This window comes from Leptinotarsa decemlineata, unplaced genomic scaffold (genome assembly GCF_025532065.1).
Source record: "Leptinotarsa decemlineata unplaced genomic scaffold, Ldec_3_MD MMD2_tig00000505_RagTag_RagTag, whole genome shotgun sequence".
NCBI lineage: Eukaryota > Metazoa > Arthropoda > Insecta > Coleoptera > Chrysomelidae > Leptinotarsa > Leptinotarsa decemlineata.
In genome coordinates, this window is record NW_027412549.1 from 17,852,788 (window position 1) to 17,869,668 (window position 16,881).

The 16,881-nt window shown below is 34.1% G+C and overlaps 1 long non-coding RNA gene across 1 annotated transcript; it reads left to right on the top strand.

Moving 5' to 3' along the window:
* Positions 1–2,269: 2,269 nt before the first annotated feature.
* Positions 2,270–15,203, top strand: LOC141481837 (uncharacterized). The gene is made up of 2 exons (XR_012465206.1): positions 2,270–2,701; positions 10,051–15,203. It is a non-coding gene; the product is annotated as an uncharacterized lncRNA (long non-coding RNA).
* The last annotated feature ends 1,678 nt before the right edge of the window (positions 15,204–16,881 follow it).

A 16,881-nucleotide genomic window follows, 5' to 3' on the forward strand; every position in this document is an offset into this window, starting at 1 on the left:
TTTGTTACCATTCATTTAAAGTAGAACTCATGTGAATGATATCTGATTTTTATTCCACAACGAATGTTTGAAATACGAACTGAGTAGAGAAAAGTATCTTCTGTATAATTCAGTGTTCATATAGAAATATTTGTTTCAGGAGGACTTTCTTTCAGTTTGTGTCTGAAAAGTACTTCTTTGCATGATCTACACATCCATGTATAGAGTTACTTCGTTCCTTTCTTTGGAAGACTCCCTCATCCTTCTTCTATTTTTGTATCAAGATGGAGTAGTATAAAGCCAAAAACTTTCTTTCCCAAAAATATTCTAACACTACCAAGTTTATATATTCTGCAACTTATAATGTATGTCAAAGAAAATAATCAAACATTCAAAAAAACGCTGATTTGCACTCTTATAATACACGAAACAAATTAAACATTCACCAACCTTTTTCACGCTTATAAATTGCACGACATGCTCCCAAACAAATAGGAGTTAAATGCTATAACAACTTCGGTGACATATTGGATACAGACAAAACTCTAGAGTCAAAAAACATTTTAACAAACTTAAAACATTTTTAGCAAGTCATGCTTTTTATGACATAAATGATTTTTTAAATTTTAGATGTAATATAGATTGAATGTATCAGTGTAAGTATAGTGTAAGTCTCGAATTATCTTAAAGTGCACCCTTTGTATTTTAAACTGTTTGACTAGTCTGATAAATTTATGTAATTTCAATTATGTGGATTTCACGATGAATAAAATTAAGATGTAATGGTAATGGTGATATCATCTACATATCTATACCAATTCACGAAACTTGTTAACAGTGGGGTACTGTGTATTTTTTTCTCCATATCGTACATGAAAATTTCTGCCAGAACCTTTCGTCCAATAAATTCTCTTCAAGAGTAATCATTTCATTCGGAGGAATACTGGGAAACCGATTCTTTACATCACATGAAATCAATTTGGTAATAAACGGGGGTGTAATATCTTGAATTTCATTATTCAAATAGTATGAATTCTCCAAACTGAATTTTGATTTGATATTGGTGTGATTTCGAATATTGGCGATGAGTTTTTTGGATGTATTATCTCTCAATGGAAAACTATTTTTTTATTGAGACACCCTCGTAGTCCTGCATATTTCATTAGAGCTCAAAATGAATTTTCCAAAAATGTAGCACACTTGATATTTTGCTAGTATTCTTTGAAATACAGAGCTTTCAGGTTTTTTTCATGTAGACTTTGAAACGATCAAGTATGCTCTTTAGGTCGATGGAACAGAATGCAAATATTTAATGGTAGCTGTCAAATTTAGATTTTAGCAGTAAAGTCGCTCTTCAATTAGTGGTTTTCATTGAATTTTCAAAGACATTCGCAATGAAGTGAGCATGAGAATAATGAAAAATGGGATATGACAGTCTGTTTTCAACAAACCGTGTAAAATGTAGAAGCAGCAAGCAAATTCTATCACCAGAGGTATCCAGAGAGAAGACAACCTTGCGGAGACATTTTTGCAAGAGTTTCGCGTTTGTTTTTCAACATTAATATTATTATTGTTGAAGTTTCATTTATTAGTAGTAAATACAAAATAAATTGATCGCTACTACTAAACAATTTCTTTCTGTGTCACAACATTTTATCACTACTCGATTAAAGTGTGCGCAAAACATCAGGTGTGCAACACTTTTAGAAAGGTAATTTTAAGCTCTATTGAAATATGCAAGAATATACAGGGTGTATGCCTGTATATTCATCAATAAGTATTGATATCTCATTTGAAAAAATTAGTTTTTATTCCATTCAATTCTGCCTAAAAGTAGCTTTGGCAATGTTTCCATAAAAACAAGAACTTCTCGACAGGAAAAAAGTTAGAGCAACTTTTCGAAAATGCACATTTTCGAAAAACATGATATAACTCAGAGACGATGATAGATATAGATATGCGGTTTTCAACATTAGGTTTACCATAAAATTTGACCCTAAAAAGAAAACACCCATCAGTTTTCATTTATGTAGTTTGAAAACAGAAGTTTCCTTTTGAAAGCCTCCAATTTGGAGCACTCTGCTAGCTGTCCTATTTTCAATACCGTTGAAATGGACTTGCGATTATTTGGAAACCCTTATCTTGAACAAAACTTCTTCGCATTCTTGCTCTTCATCAATATTCAATAATTGCATTTCAAATTGTTCAACAAAGTTTCTTCGTATCCCAAATGATTCAAGCCTCCATTTCATTTTTTCATTCAATAAGTGAAGTTATTCTATAATTTGGATCCATATTGTCAAATATAGAAAATAATCATGAAATGATTCAGATTCATTTAAGTAAATATATGAATTGAAAGATGTTCCAACCTCACTTCAATATTTTAACACAAAAACACTCAGTATTCAGAATTCCATCTTTTGATATTTCAAGTTCATAGACATCGAAATTGATCCGATCACAGGATATGGAATATAAAACAATCTCCAAATATGCAAACTTGGCATAGATTGCATGCTGTGCATTTTACCTCAGTACAGTGACCGGATCAAAGTCGCAATGTCAGCGTATAATTCTTTATAAATATTGAGGGAGGTCAAGATCATGGATAAGAGTTAACTGTTAACAGTCAACAGACAGTATTCATTTACGTATCGATTGGGTCATCAGAAATGCAGCACATCTCCTTTTCTTCAATCCTGCTGGGTGGCAGTATAATGTAAGTTTTTTAATTATTTTAATGTATTTTTTTTATTAACTTTTGAGTGTGAGTTTATTTAAAGTATTTTTTCCGTTTCTTTTACAATAAATATTTTATTAAGTTTTAAATGAGTTCTTTCATTATTTGAATGAATGAATGAATGGGTGAAACAGCAAATAAAAATCCTCTCGTTAATAGCCAAGCGAGAACTGAGTTGCGACACGTGGTGGAGGCGCCTCTCTCGTTCTCGGAGGCTTCATTCTTCATAATGGGCCTAATTTTCTGATACAAAAAGTTGAATTGTTCAAGTTTTGAAAATGTATTGTGATAATTAGCAGAAAAGTGTATTTTTCATTTGTTTTCCAATAATGAGAGAATTTAATAGCTGTTTCATCCAGTAAAATTACAGTTTTTCCTTCTTTTTAATATACCTCAAATAAATGTTTTTTATTTTTTGATAGTTTGATAATTAGTTTTGAATATGTTGGTTTTTGTGCTTCAATTGTTTTTTTTTTAAATCCAAATATAACCTATCATTTCAGTCAACTTTCCATGTTTCCCTTCTCCTCAAATTATGAGTAATACACTTTCTAATAACTGTCCATCAGCTTAGAAAGAAAAGTATTACTGAAGTTGAGCAATCATAAAGAATATCTGTTCATTCAGCTTCTTAAGATTGCCAATGGAATAATTTGAAAAAATTTTCATTTATCATCTGTAGATTTCGAAAGTATGAGCGGTACATTTTCCAATATCTGTTTTATCAGCTTGGAATTGTACAGTTGAATTGGCTAAACGTATGGAATATCTGTTCATCCAGCTCCGTACGATTACCCATTACATGATTTCGAAATTTTGCATATGTGTCTGACTTTTTGAAAAATAAATGATACACCTACCAATATCTGTTTCATCAGCTTGGGAATATGTATCATAGTATCAATTAGTTGGATTCATAAGATATTCCTTGTTCCCAATCATCCTTTAATAATTTATTGGTAATGACTCGTAAAAATCCTAGTCGTCGTCAACGTCAGCTCATTAAAGAATTGAAGGCAAAACTAGCATTAAACCAAGCAGTAAAAAAACAAAAATTGATAGTAAGCATCAGTCTTTCCCTTTTAGTAGACATCTATGAAACCAACCCCAAATTATTTCATAACCCTGAACAAATGTCAAAGTGTCCCAAAATAGAGTTGACAAATGAAGAAAAATTACAAGAGAAATTTAAAAGATTATTTGGTGATAATTGAGTATGATATATATTTTATGACTTCATGATTATTATTAACTAATTATTAATTCTATTATATTATTTACACAAAAGTGAATATAGATTTGGTGATTTTGTTTTTTTTAAATTATCAATATTACAGTTATCTCTGGCGAAAGTTCCTTGTACGAAGAAGTAGATAGATTCTGATGTATTCTCATACATTTATAAAGACCACATATGTTGGTAGAAGGTTTTTATTGGTTGATGATTTTTTTTTTTTTTTTTTTTAACAAAAAATACATATACACAGCATAAACATAACTTATCACTAATGTTTAACCACAATTAAATAATCTATATATAAAATACAAATAACATGGTAATAAATAGGAATGTCAGGTAGAAAACCTTTTACTAGAGGAGATAAACTTTTGGTGAAACTAACAGAGAAAAATTTTAACCCCAGCCACCGAAGTACGGAATTGTTTTTGAACCCAATTGACCGATCAGAAAATATATTTGCCAGATCCACACAAACTCCACGTTCCCCACAAAAACCACTGAGTCCCATAACTGTACAAAAAGAATCCAATAGACTTTTCGAAGAAGCTTGTAACGTTGAACCTTTCACTGAAAACAAAGACAGACTTTCAGACAATCAAGACAGTGAAAACAAAATTTTTGACGAGAAAACACAGTTGACTCAGGAAAATTTTGAAATTAACGACAGTTACTTCGAAACTTTTCAACAAGATTACTTAAGAAATACCGGGGAGGAAACTGAAAACAACGAAAAATTCATTCAACAGTTACTCTCTCAATCGATAAATAAATCTTTAGACGAATCCCCAGCACGAATTCACACTCAACAACCAATCTTAAAAAACATGGCCAATATTACACTGACAGACGCCTTCACAGCAGCAAAATCGGCAGCGACCCCAACCTTTATTTCACCACAAACTTTCAATCCAAACAAGGGGAATGCAAACTCATTCATTAATTGCTATGAACGTACCTCAATAGCAAACGGTTGGGATGATAAACTGAAAATATACTACTTCGGGACATTCTTAGAGGGTGCAGCGAACATCTGGTACAAAATTTACAGTGAAGAAGCGGATAATGCAGCAAAAACCTGGAAAGAAATCTGCAAAGATTTTATAAAGGAATTTGGAGATGAAGATATCAAAAGGAGTTTGGAAGCCCGCCTACTTCAAAGGAAACAAGAAGAAAATGAACCCGTTAAGTCCTACTACTACGACCTGAAAACAATGTTCTACGAATATGACCCTTCACTAAATGCCGAGGAATTTCGCAAATTTTTTGAGAATGGAATCAGACCCGAAGTATATGCAGCATATCGTCTGATAAGACCAGACACAATGGATATGGATAGTTTCAAGACTATCATCAATAAATTAGATGATATAATTTCGAAATCTTCTCTCAGCACCATTCCGCTAGCTACTCAAAATACTACTACAACTATGACAAATCGAAATTCATTTCATGGGCCACAAAGATACCAATTCTCAAATCAACATCATCAAAACAACCAATTTCAGCCACAGGATCACTATGCCAACCAACGCCAGTCACACTACCAACCGAATCAGTTTTTTCGAGGAAATCAAAGACATAATTACTACCAACCACGTCCTACCTACAACCAAAATCACAATAACCAATACATGGGACCACGATACAACCCGCAACAAAATCCAGGGAATTTTCAAACAAACCCAAGATCGCAACCAAATTCTAATTACCTAAATGGGCCAAGAAATAATCAGAACAACAGACCTCGTTATCCAAACCAGAATACATCATATGTTCCAAACACAAGAACAACAGACGGTAGGCCTAAGTGCTACAACTGCGGAAGAATTGGACATTTTGCTTCAGGGTGTCGGGATAGACAAAACCCAAACGGCAATGGACACCACAACTGAACCCGGGTGCTGTCCTATCCACAAACAGGGTTCACAACCCCTCACAGCAATATAATATACTGACAATAGACGGCACCGTAAATAACCAAAACGTTAAAATAATTTTAGACACAGGGGCAGAACAAAATATAGTAAGCAGAGACTTGGTTAACTCTTATATACCCAATGATATCAATAAATATCTGTTAGCAGTAGGGGGTAGAAGAATTCCAACTCTTGGCAAAACAAAAATATCAGTGAAAATTGAAAATCTGAGTACAACTTGTGATACTATAGTCATAGATAAGCTACCACATCCCCTGATACTTGGAATGGAATTTTTGAGAAATCATAAAGCAATAATAGATTTTGATAAGAATTCAATAAAATTCAGTAATAAAAATGCCAACACAATTATTAATTTGTCCCAGAATAAGGAAGAGAGATTTGTAGTGACTACGATACAAAATTTAGGAAAATGTTTCTCATACAAGGACCTATATCAGGAAGAGTGCAAAAATAATTTAAAAAAAACCCTTAATGATATTGGGACTGTATCATCAAATAGAAATAAAGAAAATTCCCAAAAGATAGATAAAGAAAAAATATCCAGTGAGGCTCTATTCAACATTAGTTTCGATAATATTTCTCAGTTAGATGAAAACCCAACCACTAATCTGCACCATGAACAGGACAATTTCGAGGAAGAAATACACAAGGATCATCTTATTATACCACCACCAGCGGAATTCAGTGATAATATTACCATGGAAAAAAAGGATACTTCAAGAAACCCCTCAACACTTGAAGATAAAATTGCTATACAGGATGACTGGCACGACGATAGGGAAATGAAAAATGTAATAAAGGTCACACTCACTGACGATTTTGTTGTTCTACCAGGCATCGATTACTACTTACCAGTTCAAATCGAAAACAGCACAACAGACCAATACAGTTTTAAAATTAATGAAGAATATTTTTTGAAAAATGGACTCATCTGTATTGAACATCCAACATTGTCAAACCAGCCCTACATTCTTGTGCGTTGCTTGAAATATCACCAAATAAAACTTTTCAAAGGGTCCACAATTGGATTATTTCTTGAGAATAATGAAATATCGAATACAGCCCTACTACTCTATACATCAGAATGCGATGAAGAGGTAACCATTAAAGACCACAACTTAGACCATATAGAAGAAGGAGTCTTCAAAACTCAGATTACGGAATTACTAGAAGAATATCAGGATGTATTTTCGAAATCCACTAGGCACATGGGTCTCACTGATATCACTGAACATCGGATAGACGTAGGAGATGCAACGCCAATAAAATGTCGTCCTTATAGGGTAAGCCAAAAGGAAAGGGAAATAATAGAGGAGCAAATTTCTGAAATGCTAAAACATAATATAATTAGACCTTGCCATTCTCCGTGGGCTAGTCCGGTGGTGTTAGTTCGGAAAAAGGATGGTTCCATTCGTTTCTGCGTCGATTATAGAAAAGTAAACAGTGTAACAAAAAAAACCACATACCCAATTCCCAACATGGATGACATCCTAACATATCTTGGAGGGGCAAAATATTTTTCTACCCTAGATATGTTTAGCGGTTATTGGCAAGTGAAAATCGAAGAAAACTCAAAACAATACACAGCATTCACTACACAAGGTCACGGCACTTATGAATTTAATGTTTTAAGTTTCGGCTTATGTAACGCTCCAGGAACTTTCCAGCAACTCGCAGATAGAGTATTTGAAGGGATGAAATGGAGGGACGTCCTTGTCTATCTTGATGATATAATTGTCTTCTCTGATACACTGGAAGCTCATCTGGAAAAATTAAAAAATGTTTTTGAGAGATTACGGAATGCAGGCTTGACCTTGAAACCAAGCAAGTGTGTTTATGTAAAAAATAATGTAAAAGTCTTGGGACATATTGTTAGTGATGAAGGAATTTCACCTGACCAAAGCATTCTCGTTTCAATCGAAAAATTTCCTCAACCTAAGAGTGTCAAACAAGTACAAAGTTTTATTGGCCTATGTAACTTCTATAGAAAATTTATAAAGGATTTTGCAACTATAGCCCGTCCTCTACATGATGTCACAAAAAAACAATTCAAATTCAAATGGGGTGAAGAACAACAGAAAGCTTTTGATATGCTCAAAACAAAACTTACAACTGCCCCAGTTCTACAGCATTTTGACCCCAACAAAGAATGCGAATTACGAGTTGATGCGAGTACAGTAGGAATTGGGTCGATTTTATTACAAGAAGGTGCAGACAAACAACAACACCCAGTAGCATATATAAGTAGAAGTCTAACAAAAAATGAAGCAAACTATACCATAACTGAATTAGAAGGACTTGCAGCAATATGGTCATTATCTTATCTGCGTCATTTAATATATGGTAGGCCAGTGAAAATTGTAACCGATCACCACGCTCTCTGCTACATAAAATCACTGAAGGATCCCACAGGAAAACTTGCTAGATGGTCTCTAAAATTATCGGAGTATGACTACAGCATAATTCATAAAAATGGAAACAAACACATGGATGCAGACTGCTTATCAAGGAATCCTGTCCTTAATAATGAAAATGATAATACGTTCGAAGATATTCCTACTTTTCTGCTACTACCAACAGATATTGCAGAGCAGCAACAACTTGACTCCGAACTTCGAAAAATATTCAACATTATAAAGGACCCTTTGAATACATCTGCCACCATCGGCATGAAAAGACGCGCGAAAAATTTCAGAATTATTGATGGAGTACTATACAAATCCAATCCTAATCCGGAAGGACTAAGAAACCTGCTAGTAATCCCAAAACATTTAGTGAGCGAAATTTTAGTTACAAATCACTCTGAACCACTTTCTGGACATTTGGGCATAGCTAAAACATTACACAGAGTCAAGTCAAGGTACTACTGGATAGACTTGTACAAAGATGTAGAAAAATTTGTAAAAGGATGCACCGATTGCCAAGCTCGAAAAGGACAAAAGAATAAAAAACCAGCAGGCCTTTTACAGCCAATCCCTGTAGGAACCCCTTTTGAGAAAGTGGGAATAGACCTGTTAGGCCCTTTCCGCAAAAGTAGAAATGGGAATACGATGATTGTGGTAGCCACAGATTACGCAACAAGATGGGCAGAGGCAGAAGCCTTGCCAAATGGAAAAGCAGGTCCAGTTGCGAAATTCATTCTAGAGAAAATAATTACCCGTCATGGTTCACCAAGACACTTACTGAGCGATCGCGGAAAAACCTTCATGTCACAACTTGTACAAGAGTTACTACTTATAATGGGAACCGTCAACCAGTACACAACAGCATACCACCCTAGTTGCAATGGGCTGGTAGAGCGATTTAATGGTAGTTTGGCAAACATGCTATCAATGTACACAAACACCGAACAAACCGACTGGGACGAATACATACCTCATGTCACTTTTGCATACAACACAGCAAGACAAGACACAACTAAATATTCACCTTTCATGTTAGTATACGCCAGAGAACCCATTCTTCCAACCGAAGCTAACCTGATGTCAACCTTGAATTCACCAGATGCCCAGCAAATAAGGGAAAGAGCACTTGCTGTACGGAATGAGGCGATTGAAAATATTCGTAAAAGGCAAGGACTAGACAAGGAAAGATACGACGACAAGCATCGTCATTTAGAATTTGACATTGGAGACAAAGTCAAAGTGTTTACCCCAGTCCGCAAAGTAGGAAAGAGTGAAAAGCTAATACTTAGATGGTTCGGCCCATACTACATCACTAGAAAAATAGGAGAAGTAGATTACGAAGTGAAAAAAGGCACTGCAGCGAACTCCAAAAAAGAAATAGTCCATGTTGGTCGTATTCTCCCCTACTATGACCCATGGACTCCCAAACCAGAAGATAACACAGAAATAGAGGATTGAGAAATATGAAGAAATGAGTGAATAGTAACTCCTGACAGGACATACACTTTGATAGAGCGCAAAGCTCCAATCAACTCAATCACAATACCTCAACCCAATATTTTTACTAAAATCCCCTGTATATATTATATATCTTTTCAACATAAAGCACATACTCTAATCACAGTCAGATCCTCATTCAGAATATGTCACCCACAGAAGATACTATCTGTAAATAAGTCTTCTGGTTAACCATGTACATACAGAATATATATAGCATATAGTAATTAAATAATCAACCCCCAGGTTCTTCATCCTTGACATAAAGAGAGTCCACAGTTCTCACAATTTAGAGGTTACAGCAGGAGCATTTTGGAGACCCCTTCCCCAAACGGTGAGTTACGAGGCCACAATCCCTCTAGTTTACCAATCCAACTGGCATGAAAAATCAGAGATGAAAAATAATATAATCCAGCAGATCGGTACTTGCAAAGGGAAAACTGATCAGACTTCATACAGATGTAGGGCAATTGAACATTTGAATTTACTACAAAACGCATTTAATATTGAGTTTCAATCACTTTCAAAAAGTTGGAGTCCCATTTACCTCAGAAATTGTTCAGGAAATGACAAACGTCACATTTTAGACAAAAGGTCATTGGATTTCTTAGGGGACGCACTCAATTGGTGTTGTGGCGTTGCTACTGAAAATAAATTAGAAGGTATGATTCTGAACGAAAACACATTGAAAGAAAAAATGTTCAATATTAAAAAAGGATTGACCAAGTCAATAAGAGCTATAAGTGAAAACTCAATCAAATTCAAACAATATGAAAAGTCTGTGGCAATGTCATTCAGAACAACAGAAAAACACATTCATGACCTGGAAGGATTCATAGACAATTTGAAAAATGATATTAACTCAGAAGAAAATGAACAAAATCAAATTCTGAATTCACTGTTGAACAATGAATTCCAAAGTTTGAAAAATATTATACAAGTTGGTAGAGCAATAAAAAGGCAAGGCATTCTTGCTTCATGTCGTCAACACCAAATCCCAATAGCAATTTTAGACCCATCCATACTCCTTCATGACCTCAGTAATTTACTGAAAGAGCTGCAAAATTCCAATCAAACATTGGCCATTTCAATTAATGACATATCAAAATACTATCAACTCCCTATTTGTGACTGCACATTCACTGATGATAATATCTTTATTCATGTCCGTATACCAATCTCACAACAATTTCATTCTTGGGAACTATATCAATTAGTAACCACCCCCTTTGCTTGGCACAACCAAACTTGTAAAATCATTCATGACACAGTATTTTTAGCAGTTTCTAATTTCAAACAATCTATACAATTGAGACAAATATCCGGTACAGGCCTTCAGCACTGTAAACCATTCCACGATAAACTCTGTTATTTACCACGCTTCTCAGCCGATTCCATTAGAGGACCAGCATGTGCAAAACAGTTATTCACAGGAGCAACTGTAGAAGAAATTAACCATCACTGCCCCCTAACTTGCCACAAATCATCAACTACAGTTATTTCAGAAATTGAGGATGAAATCTACATAATCACTCACCCAAAGAAAACCACCCGTATACAATGTCCTAATTCTATAACAAGATTCCCTGACCTAGCATACAATACCCCTGGGGCAATAAAAGTACATATTCCCTGTAACTGTAAGTTGTCAATGAATAACGAAGAAATAATTCCAAAAAGGTACCCCTGCATTGAAACATTGCCACAGACAGCCATTATTTCACACATCATTCCTGCTGCCTGGTCTAACCTGAAATCATTCATCATAAACCCTGTTACAAAAACGAACTTGCCAACATTTGGTAATATATCAGAATGCCTGAACACAAATTGGACAGTTAATATTCCTTACATCAATTTAACGTCATCTCAAGAAAGTATGCATGATATCTTGGAAACACTAGAAGAAAAGACAGCCTGGTCTTACTCTGATACTTACGGAATGCATGGAGACTCAATTTTCATAATATGGAACTCAATCTTGTCTATTTGTGTGGTATTCATTCTGTTCCGTAACCATCCAAACCTAGCCCTCCTACCAGCACTACCGCGCGCACAAGCCGACAGAGAGAACAACACTCACCATGATGTATTATTCTCCCTCCTATGTACAGCCTTCCTCATTTTTCTTTCGTACCTCTGTTACAAACTCATTGTCAAGTTCTTCTCATCCCACAAAGAACCTAAAACAATAACAGAAAGTCCTGTACCAGCTGAAAGAACAGGAAAACTAGAAGAACAAGGAAATAGATTTGTTCTAGAACTTTCTGAAAACCCATCATCCTTATCAAAAGGAAAAAGTGTGTCATGCACACTGCATAAATATGAGGATTCTGACTCAAATTAAAATATTCAACTTTAAACATATAAGAATCCAGAATAGTTAGGATATAAACATTAGAGAATAGTAATTAAATAAAAATGCAGATAGGAAAAATTTTTTCAGTTGCAATTAGATTTTTCAAATAAAATTTTACACACAATTAATTAAGGAAAAATAAGCTATAATTACATAAGAAAAGAAACATAATAATAATGAATGCATTATTGACACACCCCTTGCCAGAAGTAGTACAAACAATTCAATGTCACCACATAGTTTAATTTTTTTATTTTGTATGGAAAGTAATAGGAAATAGCATCTCAGACTGATGATCTACAAACAGTGAAGTTTGTAATATTATGAGAAATAAAAGAAGCATATAGATATATTGAAAATGTGAGAATTGATGATTATGTATTGAAGAAGAATCATTTATATAGGTAGACTATACACACAAGATGAAAAGGCAGACTGTGGAGGACGCTCCCAAAACTGCATGAAATTTTTCATTTTTGTAGGTGTGTGAAATATGTTAGATGTTCATGAGAAATAATGATGATTATAATATGAATTTTGTATGAGGCATGAAATGAAATGCGCATACATGAGGTCTTCGGAGGAAAGACAGGTACGATGTTGTAGAAAGTACGACACAGAAAGTTGTCTTAAGAAAAGACAAATATGATGTTTCAAGATGTAGAAAGTTACTACGTCATGGTAATTATGAAAAAAGGTGAAAGAGTATAAAGAGAATAATAATAATATACGCAAAATCTGAGAGATGCAATTTACATGTGTTTTCTAATATATATTTATCAGATATAATTCAATATTCGTCGTTGGTACTAGCCAGGAAAGTAGTTGTTTTCGATAAATATTTCCAATAGCTGTTTATTTTCATTGAAAAGAAAATAAATTGCTATTGCTATTTTCAATTTCCTATTATTCAGTGAAATGTATATCACATGAGGTGACAATTGAATAGACAGGTGACAAATACTGTGAGAAATCAGTGAAAAATTGTACAAAAGAAATTAATGTTAAAATGGGTGTGTCATAAAGAACCAATGAATTTTGAAAGTATGCTCAAGCATAAATCAAAAAGTATGCTTCAAAGTTGAAAAAGAAAGTTTGTAAGGTATCTGCAAGTTATTGTCAAATTAACTTAAAAGTATATTATATGTACTCTAACGAATTAGATTAAACTGTCAAATGATTGTTAACTATAGAATGCAGTGATTTTTGTTGATTTTTTTTTATTATCGAATTTAATAGTAACATAACCTAGCTATAAGAATACAAGTATATCATGAAAGAACTTACTGCCGAATTTCTCTCTTGTTTCATGCAATGGAGGCAACACCACACCCCAAGGCACTTCGAGGCAGTCACTACTCCACTACTCCATCACCACTGTTACGGTTTTCCACTCCAGGACATTCAGCAGATCGTACCATAGACAGCACGATGACCTAGGGAAACATGAAGTTGAATCATCATGGCTCAAATGAATGGACTATAGGAATATCGCAGTCACTAGTGCCATATTCAACCAGAAACAAATACTTACGTTGTTGCGTTACCAGTTGTTCTGAGTAGCTGATAAACAGTTCCTGTGTGGGCAGACATCATCCACAGACATAATATGTGAATAGAATTGTAATACTCAAAACAATCCAGAATCACCGTCATACCGTTGAGTACCAGGATAATCCAAATCCCAAGCAGCCTACAGAAAATATTTCACTAATAATTTATGAGAACGACGCTAGTTTCATAAATGCTGACACAACAGAACCACAGACGATGATGTTTGAAGTTTCCCAAAAGCTCTCGAAGGCGTAATTTCTATATTCCTGGGCAGCTAATAACTTGATCACACTATTACACGATGAACACACAGATATAAATATATTTCAAAGTGTGAAATCAAAATCACTTCAGTGAACGAAAAATGCCGCTAAATATTCACATATTCATCAAATTATATGTATGTCATATGTCATGTCAAATCGTAAATCTTCTTCTCTATACACAATTGAGAGAATATGCATGGAACAGAATGACAGATACATTTCACAGAAACCATAAAAACATTTTCTGTGAGTACGAGAAAACGCAAAGCACAACGTAATACGTAATTATAGTCCAGTCCAATTCAGTCCACTGTTACGTTGCCAATGTTTCCATCCAGTTGAGTTGTGGTAGCCGAGCAGCCGTCAACCTAAACAGTATCAGAACCAAGACACGGAACAATGTGCGGACAGATTGGTGGAGTGACACAAAGACAGATAAAGTTCAGTGCCGGACTATGACAATATTAGTGTGGGAACTCATAGTTGCAGAATCAATTGGACAATATAGTTTTTTCTAACATTTATAGGACATGTAGTTTGTAATTGATGTTTATAATCATATTTTAAACCCATTGTTTTTTTTATTATTCAAAATATTTTTATTAAGTTGTGAGTTTTCATTTTTTTTTTGTTTTTCATTACCACCCAGGAAGCTGGGGGCCAGCTTTAACGTGGAGGGGAGATGTGTCAAATATAGAAAATAATCATGAAATGATTCAGATTCATTTAAGTAAATATATGAATTGAAAGATGTTCCAACCTCACTTCAATATTTTAACACAAAAACACTCAGTATTCAGAATTCCATCTTTTGATATTTCAAGTTCATAGACATCGAAATTGATCCGATCACAGGATATGGAATATAAAACAATCTCCAAATATGCAAACTTGGCATAGATTGCATGCTGTGCATTTTACCTCAGTACAGTGACCGGATCAAAGTCGCAATGTCAGCGTATAATTCTTTATAAATATTGAGGGAGGTCAAGATCATGGATAAGAGTTAACTGTTAACAGTCAACAGACAGTATTCATTTACGTATCGATTGGGTCATCAGAAATGCAGCACATCTCCTTTTCTTCAATCCTGCTGGGTGGCAGTATAATGTAAGTTTTTTAATTATTTTAATGTATTTTTTTTATTAACTTTTGAGTGTGAGTTTATTTAAAGTATTTTTTCCGTTTCTTTTACAATAAATATTTTATTAAGTTTTAAATGAGTTCTTTCATTATTTGAATGAATGAATGAATGGGTGAAACAGCAAATAAAAATCCTCTCGTTAATAGCCAAGCGAGAACTGAGTTGCGACAATATAATAATTGGCCTACTTGTAGTCAAATTGAAATTTAAACCATTGTTCAATCTTTCCTCCGAACATATGAGTTAGTTTTTTTCAGAAATTGGTGGAGAGTGGAAAAGCTTACTGTCTGCAAAAATCTATTTTCCATTCTTCAGCTTTGAGATTCAATTAGGAAGTTATCTTGTTGCATTCATTGCAAGTACAGTTTCATTAATACTCTCCAGGACTGAATCATCATTAGCATTCCATTCGCAAATTGTGGAACCTCCTTGCAAATCAATTAATATTACCCCATTCAAAAGTTTATTTGCTTCCTTTATTGTACCTACACGTCTAAGATACTCAGTCGTTAATCTAATGATTTTTAAAAACTCTTTCAATTGCTTTAGGATATTTTCTGACGAATTGCCTAACATTTTTGTTTCTGGCTTCTTGAGAAAGACCAGGTCTCATCCTTATCTCAATCTGATTCTCGTCATAGTATCTTTTGTGCACAGCGGACTTGTTTATTCACTCTTACACGCAGAAAAGTTTTTTTTGTGTTAGATACAAATGCAATTTTTTCAAACTCATATCGTTTGATCCGCCCAAAAGAACTAGGTTCATTATGATAAATAATCCCAAGGTGTGGTCAATACTATAGATTTATCTCAATTGATACACAAAAGTGCTTACAGTCGTCAGTTACATAATGAATGTCATCAGATTATAAACCAATGGTTAGTTACATGAGTGAAAAAAAATATCTTAAAATGTTAGTTTAACTAATACCACATATATGCACATAGACAAAAACTTACTAAATCTAGTTAAAATAAATAAAAGGTTACCAATTATGAGAACACATGCTTTACCTCGTCATAATAATCATTTGTACTGTATAAACACATATCCTTCAAGATTTCATTAATTTTATTTCTGAAACTAGTCAATGACAAGTTTTGTATGGTCTGGAAGCTGGTTGAAATAGCTTATATATATATATATATATATATATATATATATATATATATATATATATATATATTAGTACCGGTAAGGAGAGATGAGCATAGCTTTAAGTTACAATAAGCGACAATTTTTCGTGATTTTTTCGCTGAAAATCACAATTTCTACCTAATTCAATTGAATTGTATTCCTCTAGTTTTCCAATAGGCAAAATATCGAAAGGCAATGTATGTATCAGGTATAGGTATAATGAAAGAGAATTAACCAAAGAACAATTCAAAATGAGGCCTAAATGTGCTAGGCTGTTTTATTAAAAGAAACAAGTTACCCAAGAACATAGAAAATTCAGATAAATCGTTACTAAAACCTATCATGTTCTGATATCTTGCTGAGCTTGCCTCGATCGGATTTGACAGCACTATGACAACGTCCTCTTCATCTGCATAATTCGTCTCGTCGGTTTCCTTAAATTTCATTAACATCTCTACTCTTTTATAAAATTCGACTTCCAAGCCTTCTGAACTTTTACAAATTATTTTGGCAACGAACAAACGGTAGGCCATTTTTCCAGAAACTCTCACTACCACAAACGTGCCCTCTTGCAACTCTCTTGGTCATCTTCTTTAACTTCCTCAACTTCTTCGTC